Raw genomic sequence first — 23,900 nt, forward strand, 5'->3', positions numbered from 1 at the left:
CAGGTAACCTGCAGTGTTGGAAACGTGTTTTCCGACGATGTTTGCTACCCTACAATCCGTCCTACTCTGTAGTAAAATCAGCGACATTTGACCGCCCTGTTGCTCCCATTAAAATTTATATAACCTATTTAAAATCTAAAACTTAAAATTGTCTGTAGCCTGCTGTTGTTACCACTGTCCTATTTGAAATGGAATGAGAGAAGTTTGTTATTTTGTCATATGTGCATGTGCCAAGATTAAACCCAGGAGCAACATTCAGGTAGAAGTGTAAAATCAAATGATCCGTCAATCAAGGATAATGTTGGATCAGTGTTTCAATATTTATATCTTTTATTAGATGTTCATGTGGTTTGGTTATTTGCCTTTTGGTTGAAAGTACACTGAGAGAGGACTTTTTTTTATTAGTGATCTTAATAGTATTTGTTGTCTCATATTAATGTAATTTTTTTCATCTAATTGAATACAATCTATTTGTGTATGATTGTCAGTCCGAACAGGGAGAGCGGAAAGAGGGGAACGTGAGGAGAAAGGTCAGGAAGAACCAGGTAAGAACACAGACAGGGAAAAGTGACAGGCAAAACAGAAACTGTTAAACTGCTTGAGAGACTTGACCACCAAACAGTGATAGACAGATTTGCCAGCCTCAGGTGAGGCGACATAGGTTAAAAGAAGAAAAGAAAAAATCTGCAGAGCCATAGTAGTATCTGCAGTAAAGATCTTTTCATACATTGTGTACATTGTACCACAGGCAAAGTTGCCTCCATTTTTATAATTTTATTTTGTACATTTGTACATTTCAAGGACTCTATTTTTGGAGTGTATTTTTATATATCTGTATTATATTATACATACACATTAAAAGTGAATCTCTGTCCAAAAAATGCACTCAATTTACTTCTTACTCACTATGAGCATCATTCATTATTCTCCCCCAGTAATTAAGGTTAGGATATGTATTTTTTCTATTCCAATCCATTCTTCGTTTGCAGCATTTAAATAACCTTGATCAGATTTGATGGTTTTGTTACAGACTTAAAAAAAAAAGTGTTTTGCTTTTCTTTCTCAAATATGGGGATTAAGTTGTGTTAAAATGTACAAAACAGTGATGTCATGTTTTGTGACGAGGACCAAGGCACAGAGAGACTTGATGAATTTAAGAATCTTATGATTTAATAAAGAAATTTGCAGACTTACTCAGAGATGGTAAAATTATGATGACTGATAATGGAAACGAAGACAACAGACGATGAGGACAGGGAGGAACAGGGGTTTAAATGCACCAAGGAGACAGTCACAGGGAACTCGGGACAACTGGAGACATTTAAGGGTGCAGGGACTGACAGACACGGGGAAGACGTCTCATCGTGACGAGTAAAGTTTATCTTGCCTGGCTGGGCACAGCACCCCCAAAGCTCTGATCCTAGAATCGCCCCTGCTTAGAAATCAGTTGTATAATAATATCTATAAAGCAGATTTTTAGCTGTGACGTCAAAACCAAGATGCATTCTATACCATTTGTTGAATCAATAAATGAAACAGAAAATGACAAAATCCTCACTTAAGAAACTGAAATTTCCAGTGGTTTGCACCTTCTCTTGTTAAGTGCCATTGTGGAAAAAAACGTCCAAATTAATGACAAGCTTTATTTTAACAGACTGATAAATTTAGTGCAAAAGCTCAAACGTTAAAATAGAGTATTAAAAAATGGTTTTCTGATTACAAAGGTAAAAAAAAAAGAAGCCACAAGTGGAAAGTATGAAGTAAAAACTAAGAACACTGAGCTGTTTGCTAAAAAGTGAGATTAATGCATTAGCTTAAAGTTTTCTGAATCATAAAAGTGGCCCTCTTATCCTGGATAAATTGATCATTTACACCGAACACATAACCTGGTCAGGAGCTGGTTATGTTCACAATTTAAATTAAAGATAATACCACATTTTCACCGATTTTGTTATTTGAAACATGTTTTAAGAGCAAAATAGATTCTCAGCTGGGAAGCAGAGGTGTGGACTCGAGTCAGACTCGAGTCATTAATTTTATGACTTTAGACTTGACTTGAAAAAATGTTCTAAGACTTGTGACTTGACTTGGACTTTTACACCAATGACCTGGGACTTGAATTGGACTTGAACTGGTTTACTTGAAAAGACTTGATATTTTACCCCAAATATAAAATTTAACACGCATATTATATAGAAAGTGTGGACCATTAATTCAATTCATTCATTCATTTATTCAAACCACACTCCGTACGTGCGTGAGCTGTAGCACAGACAATCAAATTAACCAGATTTAAAAAAAAAAAAAAAAAAAAAAAGGCTGCAAGGAGATATGTTTTTTCAGGTACATAAACTATGAAGTAGTCAACAAAAACCGAAATGCAATATGCAAAACATGCAAGAAGAGAATCACAGACAGAGATGGAACAACTTCCAACTTTCTCCGACGGTTGAAGTTGCATAAAGAATGGTAGGTGGTGCTTCTCTTTTGCTACGATGAGATAGCTGACTTCATCTAACTCGCAAATGTTGTCCATGCTCCGTTGGTGATACAGTGTTGTTTTTTTTAATGTGTATGATATTTTTGTCATGCGATTTTAAAGCCGGTCCTACAAGCGCATCCAAGAACAACATCAACATTTTGCACTCCATACTGTACAGTAATGCCACTGTTTTGCACATGTCTCAACTCTGTATATTTTTATATATTTTATTTATTGTACACTATATCTAATCTGTAAAATATGTGTATATATATACACACACACACACACACACACACACACACACGTAGAAAAACATTTAGTATACACATCCAGAAATTTTTTTTGCATATACTATTATATATTGTACATATATTTATTAGTTTCAGATTTAGCCATTCGTATGTTTTGCCTGTTTATGTTATTGTATTTTGCACAACTCTGTTGCTTGTGAAGCTCGCACACAAGAATTTCACTCACATGTACTGTACCAATGTACCTGCACATGTGATGTGACCATAAAAGTGATTTGATTTGATTTGATTTGAAGAATAACATGCAGCTTATCTCAGAACTGTCGGTGAAAATTATTCTCGGAACTAAGTTTAATTGAGCTGCATTTTATAGAGGTGCAATTTCACAATTTGTGTATATTTTCTAAGTTCACTATTTTGTCATGTGTTGAGAAAAACACAGATTTAAAAATTACATGGTCTAATATTTACATTTAGCATATAACTGCAACATTATTTTTTTCTTTCTTTTTTTTTTTTTAAAGACTGAAAAGGACTTGGAATTCAAAGTTTCAGACTTGTGACTTTACTCGGACTTTTACACCAGTGACTTGACACTCGACTCTGACTTGCCTGACATTACTTGAGACTTGACTTGTGACTTGAGGATAAAGACTTGAGACTTACAGTACTTGAGACTTGCATGTTTTATAGGTGTATGTTGTTAAGGTGTAACTCATCAGCATCCAAATGAAACCAAGATAGAACATTATAGCTGCACAAACTGTTACATTGTTTCTGGAATGAGCATATATTTGTTTGGTGGTGCAGAAAATGTATAATTTTATTATATTTCTTTACTCCTAGCTTAGTCTCTTTTCCACTGCTGGAGTTGCAGCTACTAGACCACAGAAAACCCACTAATATACATTTAATCAATATCTTATTTTTTTTATCTAAATGCAAACTGAAGCAATTTTACGTCTCCATTATTAGGCTGTGGAACAGTTACCTTTAATGTTTAAATGCATTTAAACTTTCAGGCCTCTAATGTGCAGCTATCATATTAGAAACAAACAGCACCACCAAAAGCAAACTCAGCCTCTAACTCTCGCCCTACCAGCATATTTAACATGTATGGACTACTGACAGGGATCTCTGGGGACATCAAGAATAATTTACTGTGAGAATCAATGATAGGAGCAAAATAGTAATACCAAAAAATATTACTTCTCATGTTAATATTAGTGACACATACTCCTCAAGAATTGCACTTTATAATCAGAGTATAGCATCAAGTCAATAAAACTTCTGGGATATTGATCTAGTCACTTAAATAGAGAGTGTTGTTAATCAATTTCAGCTTCTTTGGTGCTAATTACATTAACAACGGGTGCACTACAATAAGACAACCCCCCAAAACAGGAATGGGGAGGTAGGTGGAGGCACTGACATTTTTCCCTCCTTATATTTTCTGACTATTTTATCACTAGTTTTTTCATTGGTTAGAATCTGTGTCCCTGCTGGTAGCATGAGGTGATACCTGCACCCTACAAAGGTCACACAGGTATACAACTCCTCCAGGATGGCACATGGATGGGGCACGATCTGAGATCCTCGTGTCGGTGTTGTTCCCACATCATCATAATAAATGTTGTTCCAGGTTCAACCTTGCAAGTGACCAATCACATTGTTGTGACGTCATACTTTTGCGACTTCGGAAAAAAATGCCTTAAAAAAATCTACTTGCGAGAAACCGCATCTGGTTCAAGGTTCAAGGTTCTTTATTATTTGTCACATGCATAGTTATACAAGTATAACACACAGTGAAATGTAGCCTGACACGCTCCTCGACATGTGCAAAAATTGGGGGGGGGGGGGGGGGGTGTAGAGGAAGAACATTATATATATATACACATATATACACTGGGTGAATGTGCAGTAGTAGCAGCAAGCAGGTGAATTCTGTACATTAATATGAATAGATATCTGACTATTTTACAGGATAGACAATATAAACATATTTAAAATTAAAGGAATTGAAATGTACATTGTTCCTTGGTTTAGTGTCTGGAAGAGTCCTGTCTCAGTCAATTATAGATGATGTGAGAGGGCGGGTGTGTGTGTTTAGGGCACGGATGGCTTGGGGATAGAAGCTCCTCTTGAGTCTCTCTGTCCTTGCCCGGAAGATGCGGAACCTTCTACCAGATTGCAGAAGTTGGAACAGTTTGTTGCCAGGATGGGACGGGTCCTTCAGTATCTGCGCTGCTCTAGTCCGGCATCTCCTGGTGTAGGTGTCCTGAAGCGGGGGGAGAGCAATCCTGCAGCAGCGTTCTGCTGTACGGATCACTCTCTGGAGAGCTTTTTGGTCCTTCACACAGCTGTTCCCAAACCACGATGTCATGTTCTGTGTGAGGATGCTCTCCACAGCGCCTGTATAGAAAATCCTGAGGATCTTTGGAGAGACCCTGAACTTCCTCAGTTGTCGTAGGTGGTACAGGCGCTGCCTAGCCTTTTTGGTCTGGACCTGAATGTGGGCAGCCCTGTCCGCCATTCCAGCAATTTGAATTCTTTGCATTTCAGGATACTGTTCTTTAATAAACGGTAAGCAATATACATATTGTCCTTGCAACATTGGAATTTCATAAATGAATGAAGCTGCCAAAGCTACAAAATGGACTCCAGCAGGCCACTGCCGTGAATGTCTCATCCCAAACAATCAATTTGGTCAGTTACCTGTAGTGGGCCCAGTGCTTACTGCCTGGCACTGCAGAGCCTGGATAGCAGAATTGGCAGGTCCATCACTGATGCCCTATGCTTTTCACGGATGAGAGCAGGTTAAGCCTGAGCATATGTTGTGTGGACTTTACCTCACAGCATAAAATACCTGGCGGTGACTGTTTTTATTTGATGCTATATAAATAAAGCTGAATATGTAACAGGTGTTAAAGTGCCTGGAGAAGCTGTGGAGAACATTATGCTGCCTTTAACATCGTTCAGCATCACTGGTTTGGTGGTTGGTCATTGATGGTGTGGGGAGGTATATCCATGAAGGTATGCACAAACATCTACAGGCTAGATAGGGGCACCCTAAGTGCCATTAAGTATCGGGATGAAATCCTTGGACCTCAAGACACCATCTGTAGTGTTATTAGGAGCACATAAGGGGCCATACAAACTACTGAGTACCACATTAAGTTGCTGCAATGAGATTTTGGTCAAATAGACTGCAGTGTAATGTTTTCATTTTGATTTTCAGGATGTCGTTGAATTCAGTCCTTTGTAGGTTGCTTATTTTAATTTCCATCCAACGATGTGGCATCATTTCATTCCTAATATATTACCCAGTCCAAATATTAAACATAGCCAGCATGATTTTTTTCTAGTGAGATGTGATGTGTTTTTCTTCTTTTGTTTGAGCCGTATTTTTAATGAATCTGAAAAAAATATTAATATAACATGTCATATTATAGCATTTTATATAATAATAATAGTAATAATAGTAACTCAATATTATTATTGCATGAAGTTACAATTATAGTTTAGTTTTCAGTAATTGTGTTCAGTGTTTGTATTTACAGTGGCTTGCAAAAGTATTCGGCCCCCTAGAACTTTTCCACATTTTGTCACATTAAAGCCACAAACATGAATCAATTTTATTGGAATTCCACATGAAAGACCAATACAAAGTGATGTACACGTGAGAAGTGGAACGAAAATCATACATGATTCCAAACATTTTTTACAAATAAATAACTAGAATAGAATAGAATAGAATAGAATTCAACTTGTCACAGGTACAGGGCAACGAAATGCAACTAAAAAGTGGGGTGTGCGTAATTATTCAGCCCCCTGAGTAAATACTTTGTAGAACCACCATTTGCTGCAATTACAGCTGCCAGTCTTTTAGGGTATGTCTCTACCAGCTTTGCACATCTAGAGACTGAAATTCTTGCCCATTCTTCTTTGCAAAACAGCTCCAGCTCAGTCAGATTAGATGGACAGCGTTTGTGAACAGCAGTTTTCAGATCTTGCCACAGATTCTCGATTGGATTTAGATCTGGACTTTGACTGGGCCATTCTAACACATGGACATGTTTTGTTTTAAACCATTCCATTGTTGCCCTGACTTTATGTTTAGGGTCGTTGTCCTGCTGGAAGGTGAACCTCCGCCCCAGTCTCACGTCTTTTGCAGACTCCAAGAGGTTTTCTTCCAAGGTTGCCCTGTATTTGGCTCCATCCATCTTCCCATCAACTCTGACCAGCTTCCCTGTCCCTGCTGAAGAGAAGCACCCCCAGAGCATGATGCTGCCACCACCATATTTGACAGTGGGGATGGTGTGTTCAGAGTGATGTGCAGTGTTAGTTTTCCACACATAGCGTTTTGCATTTTGGCCAAAAAGTTCCATTTTGGTCTCATCTGACCAGAGCACCTTCTTCCACATGTTTGCTGTGTCCCCCACATGGCTTGTGGCAAACTGCAAACAGGACTTCTTATGGTTTTCTGTTAACAATGGCTTTCTTCTTGCCACTCTTCCATAAAGGCCAACTTTGTGCAGTGCACGACTAATAGTTGTCCTATGGACAGATTCCCCAACCTGAGCTGTAGATCTCTGCAGCTCGTCCAGAGTCACCATGAGCCTCTTGGCTGCATTTCTGATCAGCGCTCTCCTTGTTCGGCCTGTGAGTTTAGGTGGACGGCCTTGTCTTGGTAGGTTTACAGTTGTGCCATACTCCTTCCATTTCTGAATGATTGCTTGAACAGTGCTCCGTGGGATGTTCAAGGCTTGGGAAATCTTTTTGTAGCCTAAGCCTGCTTTAAATTTCTCAATAACTTTATCCCTGACCTGTCTGGTGTGTTCTTTGGACTTCATGGTGTTGTTGCTCCCAATATTCTCTTAGACAACCTCTGAGGCCATCACAGAGCAGCTGTATTTGTACTGACATTAAATTACACACAGGTGCACTCTATTTAGTCATTAGCACTCATCAGGCAATGTGTATGGGCAACTGACTGCACTCAGACCAAAGGGGGCTGAATAATTACGCACACCCCACTTTGCAGTTATTTATTTGTAAAAAATGTTTGGAATCATGTATGATTTTTGTTCCACTTCTCACGTGTACACCACTTTGTGTTGGTCTTTCATGTGGAATTCCAATAAAATTGATTTATGTTTGTGGCTGTAATGTGACAAAATGTGGGAAAGTTCAAGGGGGCTGAATACTTTTGCAAGCCACTGTATATGATGAAACCATTTGGGGTAATTTAGCCCCAAAACAAAATAACTGCCCTGGGTCTGCCCCGGGGCCTCCGTCACATTTCCAAAACACCTGACCTTGGAGGTACCCAGGAGGTCATAGGCTGGCACCACCCCAGCCAGCTCATATCGAGTGAAGGCATAGGGACTTTAGTCCCAAATGTCTAAACTCCTCATCCTATTTCTAAGGCCAAGACCAGGCACCCTTCAGAGAGAGCTCATTTCTGCTGTTTGCATTGGCAATATTGTTCCTTTGGTCCCTTGCCACAGCTTGTGACCATAAATGGGAGACAGCATCTGTAGATTCAGCGTGCACACCAGCCTGTTCATCGATCATCTGCTGCACTTCCCCTTCACTTTTGAACAAAACTCCAAGAGCAGTAACTCATTGCTGATCTGGAGTGGGCACGCTACCTTTGTTAAACTGAGAACCATGGCCTCAGACTTGGAGCTGCTAAATTGCATCCCAGCTACTTCACCCTCAACTTCAAATCACCCAAGTGCGACTCAGAGGTCATGGCTCGATGAAATCAACAGAACCACATCATCTGCAAAAAGAAAACTGTGATAAAAATTGGTCTGCTCTGTCTGCCCAGTCTGATTTACCGCAACATGAACCAAGCTCTTCCTGTGGTTGTACAGAGACCAGAAACAACCAAAAACAGCTAAAGCTAATCAGACACAAGAGGCAGTTTGTAGCACACAATTTACCTCATGCTGTGCTAGCATGTGACAGCAGGAGGAAACTGTTGATACTTTCCTGTTGTAATGGCCTGCATTTGTATAGCGCTTTTCTAGTCCCTAAGGACCCCAAAGCGCTTCACACTACATTCAGTCATTCACCCATTCACACACTGGTGATGGCAAGCTACATTGTAGCCACAGCTGCCCTGGGGCGCACTGACAGAGGCGAGGCTGCCGGACACTGGCGCCACCGGGCCCTCTGACCACCACCAGTAGGCAAACACGGGGTTAGTATCTTGCCCAAGGATATTTGGCATGCAGCCAGGAGGCAGCCTGGGATCGAACCACCGACCTTCTGATTAGTGGCTGACCTGCGCTGCCACCTAAGCTACAGCCATGTTGCTGTTGTGATTCAGCAGCAACGGTAACACCTTTTCCCAGCAGATCTTCCAGCAGAGAGTTGAACAGTCACATCAGCAGGTGATGTTTTCCTCACTCCTGGGAGGGTCATCACTGCTCAGGTTGTGGCTTGTAATGTAGCAGCATCAGCTGTCCTTTTCATATGAGGCATGACCAGGGCACATCCCAGTGCTCTTAGGTACTGTAGGTCTGGATGTGTTGCCCACATTCTGCCAACTTCCAATCTGGGAAGTTCTGCATCCGGATGATTAAGACAGCCTTGATGTCCAAGTCTTTCTTATTTAAAATCTTAAATTTAGGATTCAGGGCAAGCATTAAGCAAATCAATATTATAATTTATTAAAACTGTTTAGGAAGAAATGGTGCATTTAACTAAACACTAATCAAACCAGAAAAGAAAGTAATAATATAAACTTATTAAGAACAAATTGATTGAAGTCATAAAGAATTGAATGTTTAAAAATGACCTGTAGGATATATCAAAAATATGTCTGCACGGACCCCACTCGGTGGGATGAGTGTTAAACAATTAATTGGAACTAAAATGTTTATTTTATGCATAATCCCAAGATTAAAGATTTTCTGCAGCATTTATCTCATCCTATTTTTGGCAGTGTTGCATTTTATTTTTTGAGTCCTTTATATTTAATCACCATTTTATCATCATCACCTGATAATGTCTCTGATTGTTGACGTTATCAGATGATGACAAAGTGGCACTCACAGGTGGTGAGGAAGAGTCACCTAACCCAGAGCCAGGTAGCAGCCAGAGCAAGTTAATAACCACTGTCATCATATACGTCATTTCCAAATGAGGTTTTAGGTTTGGTCAAAACAGATAATGCAAAGAGAAGCTAGCTTTGTTGAAGTTCCTTCATAGTATTTCCCTCTGTATTACAAAGTAGGCTTTGAACTTATTCAGGTAACTTCAGCGTTAAGTCTCGATTTTCTGTACTATGAAGGTGGTTTCCATTCTTACTGAGGAATACCATCATGGTAACTTGGGTTCACTTGCTGTGAGCCGACAGTTACCTTCAGATGAAATCATCTGCCACCGATTTGTCAATTCGTCACCATTCCTCGAAGATTCCTGAACTTCCATGGGCAAGTCAGTAGGAGGCCTTTGTTTGTTAATAGAGTCTAAGGTCTTTTTTTGTTGTTGTTCTATAAAGATTAATATATGATCGATCCCAATGCAGGAAACCTATTTGTACTTGCTGATCTCATATCGCCATGCCCGTAGACTAAGCCTACATCTGGTTTTATTCTGGTTCTTTATTGTTTCAGACTGATGAAAACCAACAGGCCTGAAAGAATACACATAAATAAATAACACTGTCTTTTAAACATATTTTTAGTTAAATACTGCATTATAATCCATCATGAGACTACACTGAAAAAAAGGAATTGGCCATCTATTGGATTTATGTAAGCATCTTGTGTGTATTTAACACAGTTGCCTCATGCTTTAAAATTAAGTGTAACTATATAGTGTAGAAACTACATGATATGCAGAGAGGGCATATTAAATTTTTCCTATCATGTTCGAGTGAAGTAAGTCAATAATATAGCAATGTTAAATCTCACGACACCGCATCAAGATTTCATTTCGCGCGCTTTGATCATAGTTTGAGGAAGGCATCCATCTCAGTCACGTCAAGCAGCCACCTCTACTTTTTGCGGTATATACTGAAAAAGTAAACTCTGTGGTTGTTACATTTACAAAAGTCTAACTTGTAATTTGAAACAAATAATTTTATGTTTCTATGGTGAACGTAATTAAATCATGTAGGATCTGTATGAAATTCAACAACTTAATTTGTTCTTGTTGAGAGGACATGATAGTAAGAGTGGTTAGTTGCTGAAATGCACAAGATCACATGAGATCTCAAACTCCAGGAAAATTACTGGAGTTATAAGAGGCAGACAACTAACACACACCACGTGTATGCTATCGCTATTTATTGAGGTTTAATCTGTCCAAGCCGGGTTTGATGGTGTGGTGGTTTGTGCGCTTACCTCCCAACAAGAAGGTTGCTGGTTCAAATCGACAATCCGGCTAGTTTGCAGTGGGTTCTCTTTGGGAACTCTGCTTTCCTCCTGCAGTTATTAGAGTTATGTTAATTGGTGATTTTAAATTACCCATGAATATGAGTGCAAATGGTTGTTTGTCTCTATGTGATAAGCTTGTAAGCTATCCAGGGTGTACCCTGCCTCTTAACCTATCAGTTTGGGGTTATCCCCCAGCCCCCCTGCAACCCAAATAAAGCTAGGAGGATGGAAGTCGTTCTAAATTCATTGGATTTTTTATGTTAACCAGACTCTAGACTTTGTTAAACATTATGTAATATGAAGACAACATGTAGTATTTAAGTAACCAAGTAGTATTGGGGTAAAAGTTATTGAATAGTGCTGGAATAAAATGACGAAATTGTGAGGGATTAAAATATTCTATGAGCTCAACTTACTTCATCTAAACATGTTTCAATCATGTTTTATCAACACAAAATGCACAGGTTTATTGAATATGAATAAGTTGTGGTGATTTAATTCAGTTGTTTAAGTTTCTGCCAAAGCAAAACAGTTGTGTGCAACCAATGTCAACTGAATTAAGTAAATCCATTAAGTAAATGTTCTTTTTTCAGTGTATGAAGTAAGCAATGTCTTTTTATGCAAATTTTTGTTGATGCAAATGTTCAACATGTTTTTAATTGTGTCTCTTTTATTTATTGAAATTTGTTTCAGCATTGCAAAAATATTCAAATGATCAGCATGCTTAGGAAAAAATATTGGCGAGAAATGGTTGCTTCATTTTTAATATTTATCTATCTATTTTCTTGAACTTTGTTCTTGTGGATATCACGGGCCTCCTTTTCCAGGGTTGGTTTTTTTTTTTTTCACATGGGCAGTTTGTGGAGTTGATAAAGACTTACTGCCCTGTCTAGTGGGACACTAGAGTGCAGAATAGGGCAGAGGTTCTTCCCTGCTTGCCCCGCATCTCTCTTTCCTCCCCCTACTTAGATCAATAACAACCTCCTTAGCCATAGGTGCTCTCCAGGGAGACAGACCTGGAGACTTCCCTTGTCAGCTCGTTGTCTGCTGACTCTGCCAGAGCCAAGCATTCGAGCTTGACCAATGCGCACAGCCTAAAGCCCTGTTAGGAAATGGAACTTACAGAATGCAGGTATTTTGTCTAAATGTTGACGTGTTAGCACATTTTATGTCTAAATCTCCATTACACAGAAACAAAAGAGAAGCTTGAAAACAACATACAGTATCCCTAACACTGCAAAAGCTGGGCTCTATATGTATAAATATATATAAGCTTTTCCTTTACGACCGACACTGCAAATCATCCAGTGCTTACTTTACATCTTGGAAATAATTCACTGTCCTTGTCTTATCTGATTCAAGGTTTAAAAATAAATCTGTTAATTTAAATTAATTTCTCAATTATGCATTTCATTTATGTTTTTTTCTGCATAAATTGCCACAGTGTCCTTTTTAATTTAATGCTGTGATATTTAGCTGTGTGACAACAAACATGACCTTAATCTAACATCGTGTCTACTAATCTGACTTGACCTGTCTCTGCAGGCTGGCACTAAAGATGTCGTGCACGCTGTGAATTCTTTTTACTGTTGCTGTTATTATTTCTGACATGTCAGCATACCTCATATAGCCTTCCATAGATGTGATTCATGTCTCACATGCTTTAATCTTGACAGTTGCATGTAAACGCCTAGCCACGTTCATCAATTAATAAGTAACATTATGGTTTCTTGACAGTTATAGGTCTACGCATAACAAATAGGCAAATACATACACAGATGATGCATCCGACATGGGATTGGGATATGATACCCTTAGCAATTAGCAATTAGTTCTGGGAACTACATAATAAACCCAGGAATCTGAAGAATTAAAATCCATATGAGTATAAGGTACAAAATGTCATGGAAATCCATCTAGATTACTATAGTCAAAATTACTCGTGATTCTCGTGTTAGCAAAGGGTTATCGTGGGAGGAATGGTTTCCCTCACTGATGACTGTTGCATGCAAATCTGGAAGACTTGTGCTTTTCAGGCACCCAGACTAGTTTTCTTTGGTTTGATTGTGTCGCAGTTATTCTTTGTTTAAGCCACAAATTCATCTGTTCCATTTGGGTTCACTTAGTTTTAATAAGTGTAAAATGTAACAGTTTAACATTATTGCTCCCCTGAATGAGCCACGCATAACAGGTAATAGGTAACTGAGAAACTTTATTTGAGCATTAAAAAATGGTTCTGTCAGGAGAATTAAGGGTAAATCTTAAATTCGGTTTCCCTAGAAGTTTATACTTTCATTCACTTAGTGTTGAATTGATCCGGAGTAATTGGTTGAGTTTTCTGGAACAATTTCAACAAGGAATTTAATAATACAGTAAGAAGCTGGTAGATTCAGCAACCTCTGGCTCTACAACATAATAAATAAAACTCAAAGCACTACAACAGTTACTACAGATGTGATGGAAGTAGCCTCTGCGCACATGTCAATAAGGGTTATATTGAACATGAACAGCTTCAAATCACACCTCACGACCTGCAGAAATACCAAGAGGAGAGAAAAAGAAAGGAGTGTGATTAAAAGAGAATGGAGTAAATGAAGAGGGCAAGCAGATATTTGAATTTCACTACCTGCAATAAACTGTTTTTATGTATTTCATCATTTTAGAAATTGCATTAGCATACTATCTAGAGGTGTATGAATAAAACAGGGAGCATATGCATCTAACAGTTGCATGCAGTACATCAAACACGAAAGAAATGATGCTCCTAATGCACTTTTAAAGTAAAGAAACTAGTCTTACAACCCACACACTTCCCCTCTTACTCAAAAAGATGATGATGTATACATCTGTTGTCCTGCTGATTCAATACACAGAAAAAACATTACCCACAACAAGTGCTGTGTTATTTGCATAATTGATGTATATTCTAACGTTGTTCTCTCATAACCATAGCATATGCTCAAAAAAGTGCACAAATAAAACATGAAGTTGTTGCAGGTGTTTTCTATTTGCTTTTAAGATGTCCAAACTTGTACTGCTCAAGGACCGATGTTCAAGATGAAATGCCATGTCAAAGAATATCGGGCGCAAATATGATTTTAAAGCTTCTGGAAGATGGTTTATGAGTCATTTTAGTAGTTAGAATATATTATAGGATATTAGTAGGGCAACACAAGGTCATACAGTAGTGTGTTTCCATGTATTCTCAGTAGATCTCATAAAAGGCACACAGTGCAAGCAGGCCACGGAGGTTGCCAGCGAGATAGCAGCGGGTCAGCTTTCAAAGCATCTCACACACAATCACTGTACATGCTTGCGCTGCACTCTGGAGAGGATAATCCTGGGGGTAATGAAGAGGAGCATATGTCTCCCTCTTTCTGACATGAATTCTCAAACATTTAAAGGTCAGTAAGAGGTCGGACCTCTATACGTTTGATTTAGAACTGTATGGTTTTTTTTTATTCTACCAAAAGAAGCTGTGCAGTTACAAACTGCATGCTGCTTTGCATTTCCAGGGGCATTTAATTACTAGAATAGGAAATGCTTGATTTTCTTTTATTGAAACCTTATCTGTGTTGAACTTGTTACATTGCAAGCTTCAATGATGCACTGCTTTGTGAGTTTCAGAGTTCTCTGGATCTCTTCTCCTGTTTATTTGCTCTTTTTGGCTACAACTCTTTAACTTAAAATCATGTGTCCAAGAATGGTTTCTACAAGTTCAATCTCTGATGTGAAATCATCACTAGTTGTGCCCATGTATTCATGGTGATTGTTCAGACATAAGCAAATACTGTCATGGTCCGGAGTCTGTGACTCCGTGTTTATGTTTAGTTTATTATTATTCTGTGGTTTTGCTTACCTTGAGTGTTTGTACTCTTCTGTTTCATGGTTCATGTTCCTATGTTCTGTCTCCCCCAGTCTGTGTTAAGTTGGTGTGTTATGTCATTACATGTATGTGTTTCCTGTTTTACTTTGAAGGTCCGTGTCTGTTCTCAGTGTGTTCAATTTACTTTTCCCCTGTCTCGTCAGGTCGGATTACTCCCAGCTGTGCCCTCCTTTTGTGTCTCATCCCCTCGTTATCCTTCTGTGTATTTTAACCTCGTGTCTGCCTCTGTTAGTTGCTGGTTCGTCTGCGTTATTCCCCGCCGTCATTCTGTGTTTATTCCTCCGGCTTCCTGGTCATTCTCCCTGCAAGGCACCCTCGTTCGTGTTCTGGCTTTGTGTTTAGTTTTAGTTTTCCCAGTTTAGAGTTTTTACCGTTCTGTTTCTCGCCACCCTTTTTTGTTGTACTTCACCTGTTGTTAATAAAGCTCACCCTCCACTTAAGCAGTCTGCATCTTGGGTCCGTTATTAATCCACACGGCCTGCCTCGGCACCCCGTGACAAATACAAGTTTGTTTGAATTACTGAACTTTTTTTAGGGGCTGAATTTTTCACCTTATCCTAAAAAAATAAGAAATAAATAACTGGCAAAAAAAATACAGAAACTTTTTCATTTGTTTGCTTTTCATAGAATTATCTACTTTTCAAAGCTGCACATCTACAAATTATTATGTAATTTTCGACCTCCCTCCAAGAATTTCTTTTTTATTCCAATAAGCTTCCTGGGTAACTCAAAAAGTCTGAGAAACAGTATTTTAGCACCATTTAACTGCCTGCAATTTAACAAAAAAAAAAAAAAAAGATTACAATTTTGTAGCACTTCACACTTTAGTTGTAAGAGTTTAATCACTACCTCACACATCTAATTTGTAGGTTGATGCTGTGAATTGAGGATGATCCAACTAGTGATAGGAGCGATACCAATGTATTGGCATCAAATCAATAATGATAAAATTAGTGCTTTAGTTTGTTTCTCTCCATTAAGTTCATTACATTGCTCACCTTTCATCACACAACTCGTCCCCCCATGCTCTGTTGTGTCATGTCAGCAGAAAGAAAAGAAGAGCATTGGGTGGAAAAAGTTTATAGCTGTAAATTAAAAAACTGAACTGGAACTTCTACATATGGCACAACAGCACCAATTTATATAAACTTGTGAAAACATGTTTTTTTTCCTGGAACAAGGAAGAAAAGAAACAGAGAAGAAACAAAATCTCAGGCAGACCACCAGCAGAAGCTTTCAGAAAGACAACAAATATCCAGATATTACAACTACTAAAAGTGATGTTTCATTCACAGCTCCTGTTGAATTTTCTATCTGACTGAGAGAGTGAAGTAGTGAAAAGTTTTATATCCAAAAGTGATAGAAAAAAAAGTAATCTAAAAAAAAAAAAAAAGAATAGAACTATGCAGAGTAGAATTCGTGCTAATGGTAGTGCAATTATCATTAACAGACTGTAAATCTGCTGGTCATCATAGTTGTTACCTCAACAGGCTCATTAGTTGGGGACTATGTTCAGACATTCAAACAATATACTCATCCCACTGAATTATGTTAAGTGAATTATTTTAGTTTCAATGAAAAAGTACAACTCAGACATGAAGTATGAAAATGCCTGGATATAATAATCCTTTTGTGTTAACTGTCAAGCCGAGTTATTTTTTATTTATATAGCACATTTAAAACAACAGAAGCTGATCCAAAGTGCTCTTCAGGTAAGTGCATTTCAATTCCAGGTTTTCAAAAAACACTGTTGCAAAATACTTGAAAACCTGTCAAAAGATGTTTTGTTGGTTTAACTAATTAACGATGAAAAGCAAAAATCAAAGTAATTTAGTTTTCTCGTTTCTAATGTAGCATTTGTATGATTTCTATGATCACACTGCTGTTCAAACTGCTAACAGTTAACAGCATGCTGCCGTTTCAACTCTGCTCTCTGGCCAGTTATGTCCTAAAGAATGTCTTTATGTCTTAAGTTATATCTTTTTGCAGAGTGAATGACTAAAAGAAGACTCCCTCTGAGCACTCTGATTGAACTATATGTTTCAGTCATGCTAAGCACTGTAGCAGGGCACCTTGTCCAGCCTTACTTGCCAGAAGGCTCTGCAGCTGTAGATAATTCATCAGAAAGTCCAAACCCCCTCGACAGCCAGCAGAGCTCTGCTTATTCTCATGTTGTGGCTCAATGCCAGAGATGAAACACTTAAAGCTACCATGCTGTGTCTTTTTAGAAAAAAAGTAAAGCTAATTACAGTGAAATACTTCTAAGTGACAAGTTTATTAGCATGACAGTTTGTCAGAGGAGTGCCCTGACTTAATTCAGCAGTAAGTGAAGGACAGTAGAGCAACTCCAATTGGATTTAGCAAAATCTAGACCAATGCTGTCAGCATATTATGCAGATAATGATGAGGATGTGTCCGTGCTTATAGCATCGCTGCTACATGAATCCACATGGCAAATATTATTCATCCCTTCTGGTTAGCTTCAGAGGAGAGACCATGCCATGATACGAGAGCCACTCGAGTCTCATCTCTTTGTGTGCCGTGACCAGTAAAACACCATGAGCAGACAATTTCTTGGCACTGAGTTTGTTTCACAATGCATCTGTAATGCAGTGAATTAGCACACAGTTTTAAGAGATATCTGCACTTTTAGTTGGTAGAGAGGCATATCATAGTAGTTTTTAGTAAATAAACTCAGCCTTCTATCACAATTAATATTTTAAAAACTAATGTCTGCATTTTTTATGATTTTGTTGGGACTGTCAATGATAAAAGGGTTCGGTCTAGTATTTCCATTCACATATGGTTTTGCCAGGTTAGCCATCATATACTGTTTTTGTTGTAAAAAGTAAGAGCACACCTGCTACTTGATACAGTTTTTATAATTAGGTAAATACAACTTCAGCTCAACTATGAAAATTGCATGTTAGATGTGTCATAATAAGCACATCCTTGCTGCATCCATAGGAATTAAGAGGGTAAGTAGCAGGCAGGTACTGCTAATCAGATGTATTACATTCACTGATCATCAGCAACCGTGAGCAGTTTCATTGCATTTTGGCAGATTGCTGTGCTGGAGCATTCAGGTTTGCATTAACACGGTGCCAAAGAGGAAAGTTATCAGCATCGACCTTAGAAGCAGTTGTTGCTGCCCATCAGTCTTGGATAAAGCCATTTCTAAACCATTTACAGTTGCCACTGGACATTCCTGCAAATTGACCCCAAGGTTGGACCACACAATGCTCAGAAACAGCAAAAACCCAACAGCATCATCAGAATCTAAAGGCCACAGTTAGCAGATGAAATGTTAAATTTAATTACATGTGAGGTTTAGGCTGAAGAGCGAGGTTTTATTTGGAGAAAGACTTTTTTTATTGGAAAAACACACAATAAACCATGGCAGCTTAGGGTTGCAAAATTGCATCTGAACAAACCACAAGACTTTAGGAACAATGCCCTTTGAACAGACAAGACAAAGTAGAGAGTGTTTGACCTTAATGCACAGCACCACATTTGGAGAAAACCAAACACAGCATTTTGGCACAAAATCCTCATACCTCATACTGTCAAGTACAGTGGTGGAGAGGCAATGATTTGGGTTTGTTTTACAACCCGCGGGACCTGGGCATCTTGCAGTCACTAAGTCAGCCAGGATATGTTCTGTACACCAAAAACTTCTGAAGCAAAATGCAAGTTTGTCTGATGACTAGAGCCCAAGCACAGCAGCAAATCTCCAGCAGAATGAATTAAAAAGAAAAGAATAAAGTCTTCCAGACCTCAGCTACCTGAAATATGTGGTTTGACCTTTAGACAGCTGTGTATAAATGAATGCCCACAAATCTCAACAACCCAAAGCAACATTTTGTCAGGCGCAGTGGCCCGTGGACATGGGATGGACTCAAGCGCAGATTCAAAACCGGAGGCCAGGGGTGAGGTGTAACGAAAAGAGACTTTATTTTTACAATGCTCAGAGGCTAACAGAAAGTGCAGACTAGAATCAATGAACATAAACTAGATGTCTGAGGCGAGAGAAAAATACTGTGGTGAAAACTAGATGGCAGGGATAACTGGGTGCAGGTACTGGGCAGGGGAAACTGTGGCGGGCCAGGGCACTGAAACAGAGGACAGAGCAGTCAGGGGAATCCCACAGAGGGTTGCGAGTGAATCTAAAAAATAGTACACTGAGCTGTCTTACAAGCTTGCAGGTGGGGGTTGCGTGGAGGGGGGAGGCAGGAGAGGTCCAGGTGGGTGCTGCATGCAAGGCAGGGAGGCAGGCAGGAGAAAATGGCAGCTCCAAAACGGAGAGGGATTACCGGTGGCAGCAAACTGGTATCCAGGAGAGCTTGGTAGGTGGTTTTCAGAGGCTGACGAAAAAAACAGAGATACGGTTAATACACACGATTAGTCACCAAGGAACGGACGTGAGGCCGAGAACTGACTAAAGTTGGCAGATAATCTGGCGAAGACCAGTTGAGTGCGCCGGTCATAAATACTGCTGGTCCGATTGCCATCAGGTGAGGAACAACAAAGACTCCACCCAGTGGGGAGGAGCTGATGCTGTGGAAAACCACCCAGACCACGACACTACCCCCCCATCAAGGGTCGACCCCCGGCGACCGAGCCACCCGCGGCCCGCGTCGAGCCCCGTAAAAAGCAGAAAGCAAAGCAGGATCCAAAATCAAGGAACGAGACACCCAGGACCGCTCCTCAGGCCCATAACCCTCCCAGTCCACCAAGAACTGCCGGACCCGTCCCCGCCGACGGACGTCCAGAATGCGCCGGACCGCGAAGGCAGGATGCCCATCCACGAGCCGGGCGGGAGGAGGGGGAGCGGAAGGAGGGCACAACGGACTCACGACCACCGGCTTGACCTGGGAGACGTGGAAGGTCGGATGAATGCGCAGCGAGGAAGGCAGCTTCAACCGCAGCGCAGAAGGGCTGAGGACCCGCTCCACCTCGAAGGGTCCAATGAAACGCGGGGCCAGCTTACGGGATGCCACCTTGAGGGGAACGTCCTTAGCAGACAACCACACTTTCTGCCCAGGGGAGTAGGCAGGGGCTGCCCTGCGGCGACGGTCCGCGTACAGGCACTGGCGAGCAACGGACCGGCACAACGACCGACGGGTCAACCTCCACGCCCGCTGACAACGTCGGAGATGGTGTTGGACCGAGGGAACCTCGAGGTCGGCCTCCTGGTCGGGGAAGAGAGGCGGCTGGTAACCTATGGAGGCCTCGAAAGGCGAGAGGCCAGTAGCAGAAGACGTAAGCGAATTGTGAGCGTAATCTGCCCACGGCAGCAACGAGGACCATGAGGCGGGGTTGGAGGCAGCGACACAACGGAGGGTGGCCTCCAGTTCCTGGTTGAGCCGTTCGGCCTGCCCATTCGTCTGTGGATGAAATCCTGAGCTCAAGCAGGGTTTAGCCCCGAGAGCGGTGCAGAACGACCTCCACACTCGCGAAATGAACTGAGGGCCCCTATCTGACACGATCTCGCAAGGTATGCCGTGGAGTCTGAAGACCTGCTCAGTCATAATCTTGGCTGTCTCCGTTGCAGTGGGGAGTTTGTTTAGGGCAATGAAGTGTGCAGCTTTGGAGAATCTATCCACCACAGTGAGAATCGTGGTTTTACCTGAGGAGACGGGAAGGCCAGTGACAAAATCCAACGCAATGTGAGACCAGGGGCGATGAGGTATAGTGAGGGGTCGTAAAAGTCCAGCTGGGCGTAGTGAGCTCGATTTGTTACGTGCGCAGACAGGACAGGCAGCTACATATTCTTTGACGTCTTTATCAATAGTCTCCCACCAGAAATACCTTTTAAGGAGTGAGCCTGTTCTCCCCCCACCCGGATGGCAAGAAAATTTGCCCTTGTGGACCCAATCGATCACCTTAGGGCGAGCCACGGTGGGGACATAGCGTCGGTTCGGAGGGCCCGTGCCGGGGTCTGGCTCAGTCTCCAGCGCACGGCGGATGTCCTCCTCCACGTCCCAGGCGACAGAACCGATCCTGACTCCTGCCGGCAAGATGGTGGGTGCATCAGACGGGTCACACACAGGGTCGAACTGGCGGGACAGAGCATCCGGCTTGGTGTTGCGGGTGCCTGGTCGGTAAGAGATGGAAAAGTTAAATCGAGTAAAGAATAGGGACCATCGAGCTTGGCGCGAGTTGAGCCTTTTGGCTGTGCGTAAATAGGTTAAGTTCTTATGGTCAGTCCAAATAGTGAATGGATGCTCTGCTCCCTCAAGTAAATGCCGCCATTCCTCCAGCGCTAGCTTTACAGCAAGCAACTCCCTGTCTCCAACGTCATAATTCCTCTCCGCAGGTGAGAGGCGGCGGGAGAAAAAGGCGCAGGGCTGAAGCTTAGCAGATGAACCTGAACGCTGGGACAACACCGCCCCGACCCCAACGCCTGACGCGTCTACTTCCACGACAAAAGGTTTACTATGATCGGGATGGATTAAGACCGGCGCAGAGGTAAACAGTTCTTTCAACCGGGAGAAGGCGGCGTCGGCCTCTGGACTCCAATGGTAAGGAAGCTTAGAGGAAGTTAGACGAGTTAGGGGAGCGGCTACTTGACTGTAATTCCTGATGAAGCGGCGGTAGAAGTTCGCGAAGCCCAAAAACCCTTGTAAGTGTTTTCGTGAGGTAGGTAGTGGCCACTCCGCTACTGCCTTCACTTTAGCCGGATCTGTCTTCACCTGCCCCCCTGCAAGAATGTAACCCAGGAATGACACAGATGGTGCATGGAATTCGCATTTCTCGGCTTTGACATATAATTTGTTCTCCAACAACCGCTGGAGTACGGCCCAGACATGGATTCTGTGTTCCTTGAGGTCCTTGGAAAAAATCAGGATGTCATCGAGGTAAACGAAGACAAAACGATCCAGAAAATCCCTAAGGACATCATTCACTAGGGTTTGGAAAACTGCAGGTGCATTAGTGAGGCCAAATGGCATGACTAAATACTCGAAATGTCCTAAGTGTGTGTTAAACGCAGTCTTCCACTCATCCCCCTCCCTGATTCTGACTAGGTGATATGCGTTCCTGAGATCCAGTTTGGTAAAAATGGTGGCCCCATGGAGGGGCTCAAAAGCGGAGCTGATGAGTGGTAATGGGTATTTGTTTTTAACTGTGATGTCATTAAGGGGCCGAAAGTCGATGCATGGACGGAGTGTGCCATCCTTCTTACCCACGAAGAAGAAGCCAGCACCCACGGGGGAAGTCGATGGTCTGATGAGTCCAGCCGCCAGTGAGTCTCCGATGTATTTTTCCATGGCAGCCCGTTCAGAGCGTGACAAGTTGTAGAGACGGCTGGAAGGTAACGTGGAGCCGGAAAACAAGGTAATGGCACAATCGTAAGGGCGATGGGGTGGTAGGGACAGTGCCTTATCTTTGTTAAAAACTTCTGATATGTCATGATATTCGGGGGGAACAGCAGAGAGGTCAGGGGTGCAGTTCTCCTTGCTAGAGGGCTCAGTGGCCCCAGGTGGGGCAGCTGAGACGAGACAGTTGGCATGACAATATGGGCTCCAACTCACGACCCTCTGTCCCACCCAATCCAGGTGAGGATTATGATGTCTTAGCCATGGGAAACCTAAAATTATGGGCGTGTCAGGGGATTGTGAGGTGTAAAAGATCAGTGTTTCTCTGTGGTTGCCGGAAGTGATCAAGGTAACCGGTGCAGTGCGATGAGTAATGTAAGAAAAGACCTGATCGTTTAATGCCCTAACTGGAATAGATGGAGTTAACTCAAAAAGAGGGATCTGAAGCTGTTCAGCAAATCCCCTGTCGATCAAACTCTGCTCGGCCCCTGAATCAACCAGCGCTGATGAGACGTGGGCTCCCTGACCAAGTAAGAGTGTCACAGAAAGCAAAAATCGGGGCTTGGCGTTAACCCTGGTACCGCCCACCCATATCCCCGGACCTACCGGCGGGCGGTCTCTTTTCCCTTCTTAGGGCAGGAAGAAATCAAATGCTCACCGGAGCCACAATAAAAGCAAGAACGTGAACGGCGGCGCCTCTCTCTCTCCTCCACCGTCAGCTGGTAACGCAATGGGAGTGGACGGCTGAACCGGAAGCGGTGGCGGGGGAGAAACGACCGGAGATGACCGCCGCAAGGACCGACGGGAACTGTAGTCCCTCTCCCACTCTCTCTCCCGCAACCTGCTGTCAATGCGAAGTGCGAGGGAAACCAACTCCTCAAAAGTAGCGGGCTCATCCCGGGAGGCCAGGTGGTCCTTCATCTCATCGTTGAGAGAGTGCAAATACACCCCATGCAGAGCCCGATCAGACCAGCCCGCCTCGGCGGCGGCGATGCGGAAATCGATTAGGAAGTCCGCAATGCTCCGCCGTCCCTGGCGAAGATGCAACAGCCTCCGCGCCGAACTGCATTCAGAGGTCGGGTGAGCGAAAGTTTTCTTAAACTCTCTCAAAAAGTCATCATAATGACAAGTCGGTAACGGATGTCTAGCTAGATAAGCCTCTGCCCATGTAAGGGCGCGATCGCGCAGTTTCCCGACTAAATAAGAAATCCGCACAGTATCAGAAACAAACGAGCGGGGTGAGCGACCGAACGCTAGCTCGCACTGAAGGAGGAAACCGCTGCATCCCACCCGGCCGCCAGAAAAGGGTTCCGGCTCCGGGGAGGCGGCATCGCGGAACATCGGCGTCTGCAGAGGCTCAGAATCCGCAGCGGGCTGAGGCGGTGGCGGCGGCGGCGCGGGTACCGGTGCCGACGTACTGGGAATGGGTTCGGGTTCAGGGGCAGTGGCTGACTGAAGGTTCTGAACCGCGGATTGCATCTTCTCTTGCTCGTCAGTGAGTGAGTTAACCTTCGCCAGGAGAAACTGGAGCGCGTCCTCGTGAGTACCAAGAATGGCGCCCTG

General features: G+C 42.1%; 1 long non-coding RNA gene across 1 annotated transcript in view; it reads left to right on the forward strand.

Moving 5' to 3' along the window:
• The first annotated feature begins 439 nt into the window (after positions 1-439).
• Positions 440-23,900, forward strand: part of LOC146707771 (uncharacterized) — a 331,445-nt gene continuing 307,984 nt past the window's right edge. Inside the window, exon 1 of the long non-coding RNA XR_014920875.1 lies at positions 440-545. This is a non-coding gene — a long non-coding RNA (uncharacterized LOC146707771). The remainder of the gene's footprint in view (positions 546-23,900) is intronic.

Source organism: Copadichromis virginalis, linkage group LG6, assembly GCF_057382275.1.
Source record: "Copadichromis virginalis isolate Kocher_CV1m ecotype Utaka linkage group LG6, C_Virginalis_male_GT1.1, whole genome shotgun sequence".
Lineage (NCBI taxonomy): Eukaryota > Metazoa > Chordata > Actinopteri > Cichliformes > Cichlidae > Copadichromis > Copadichromis virginalis.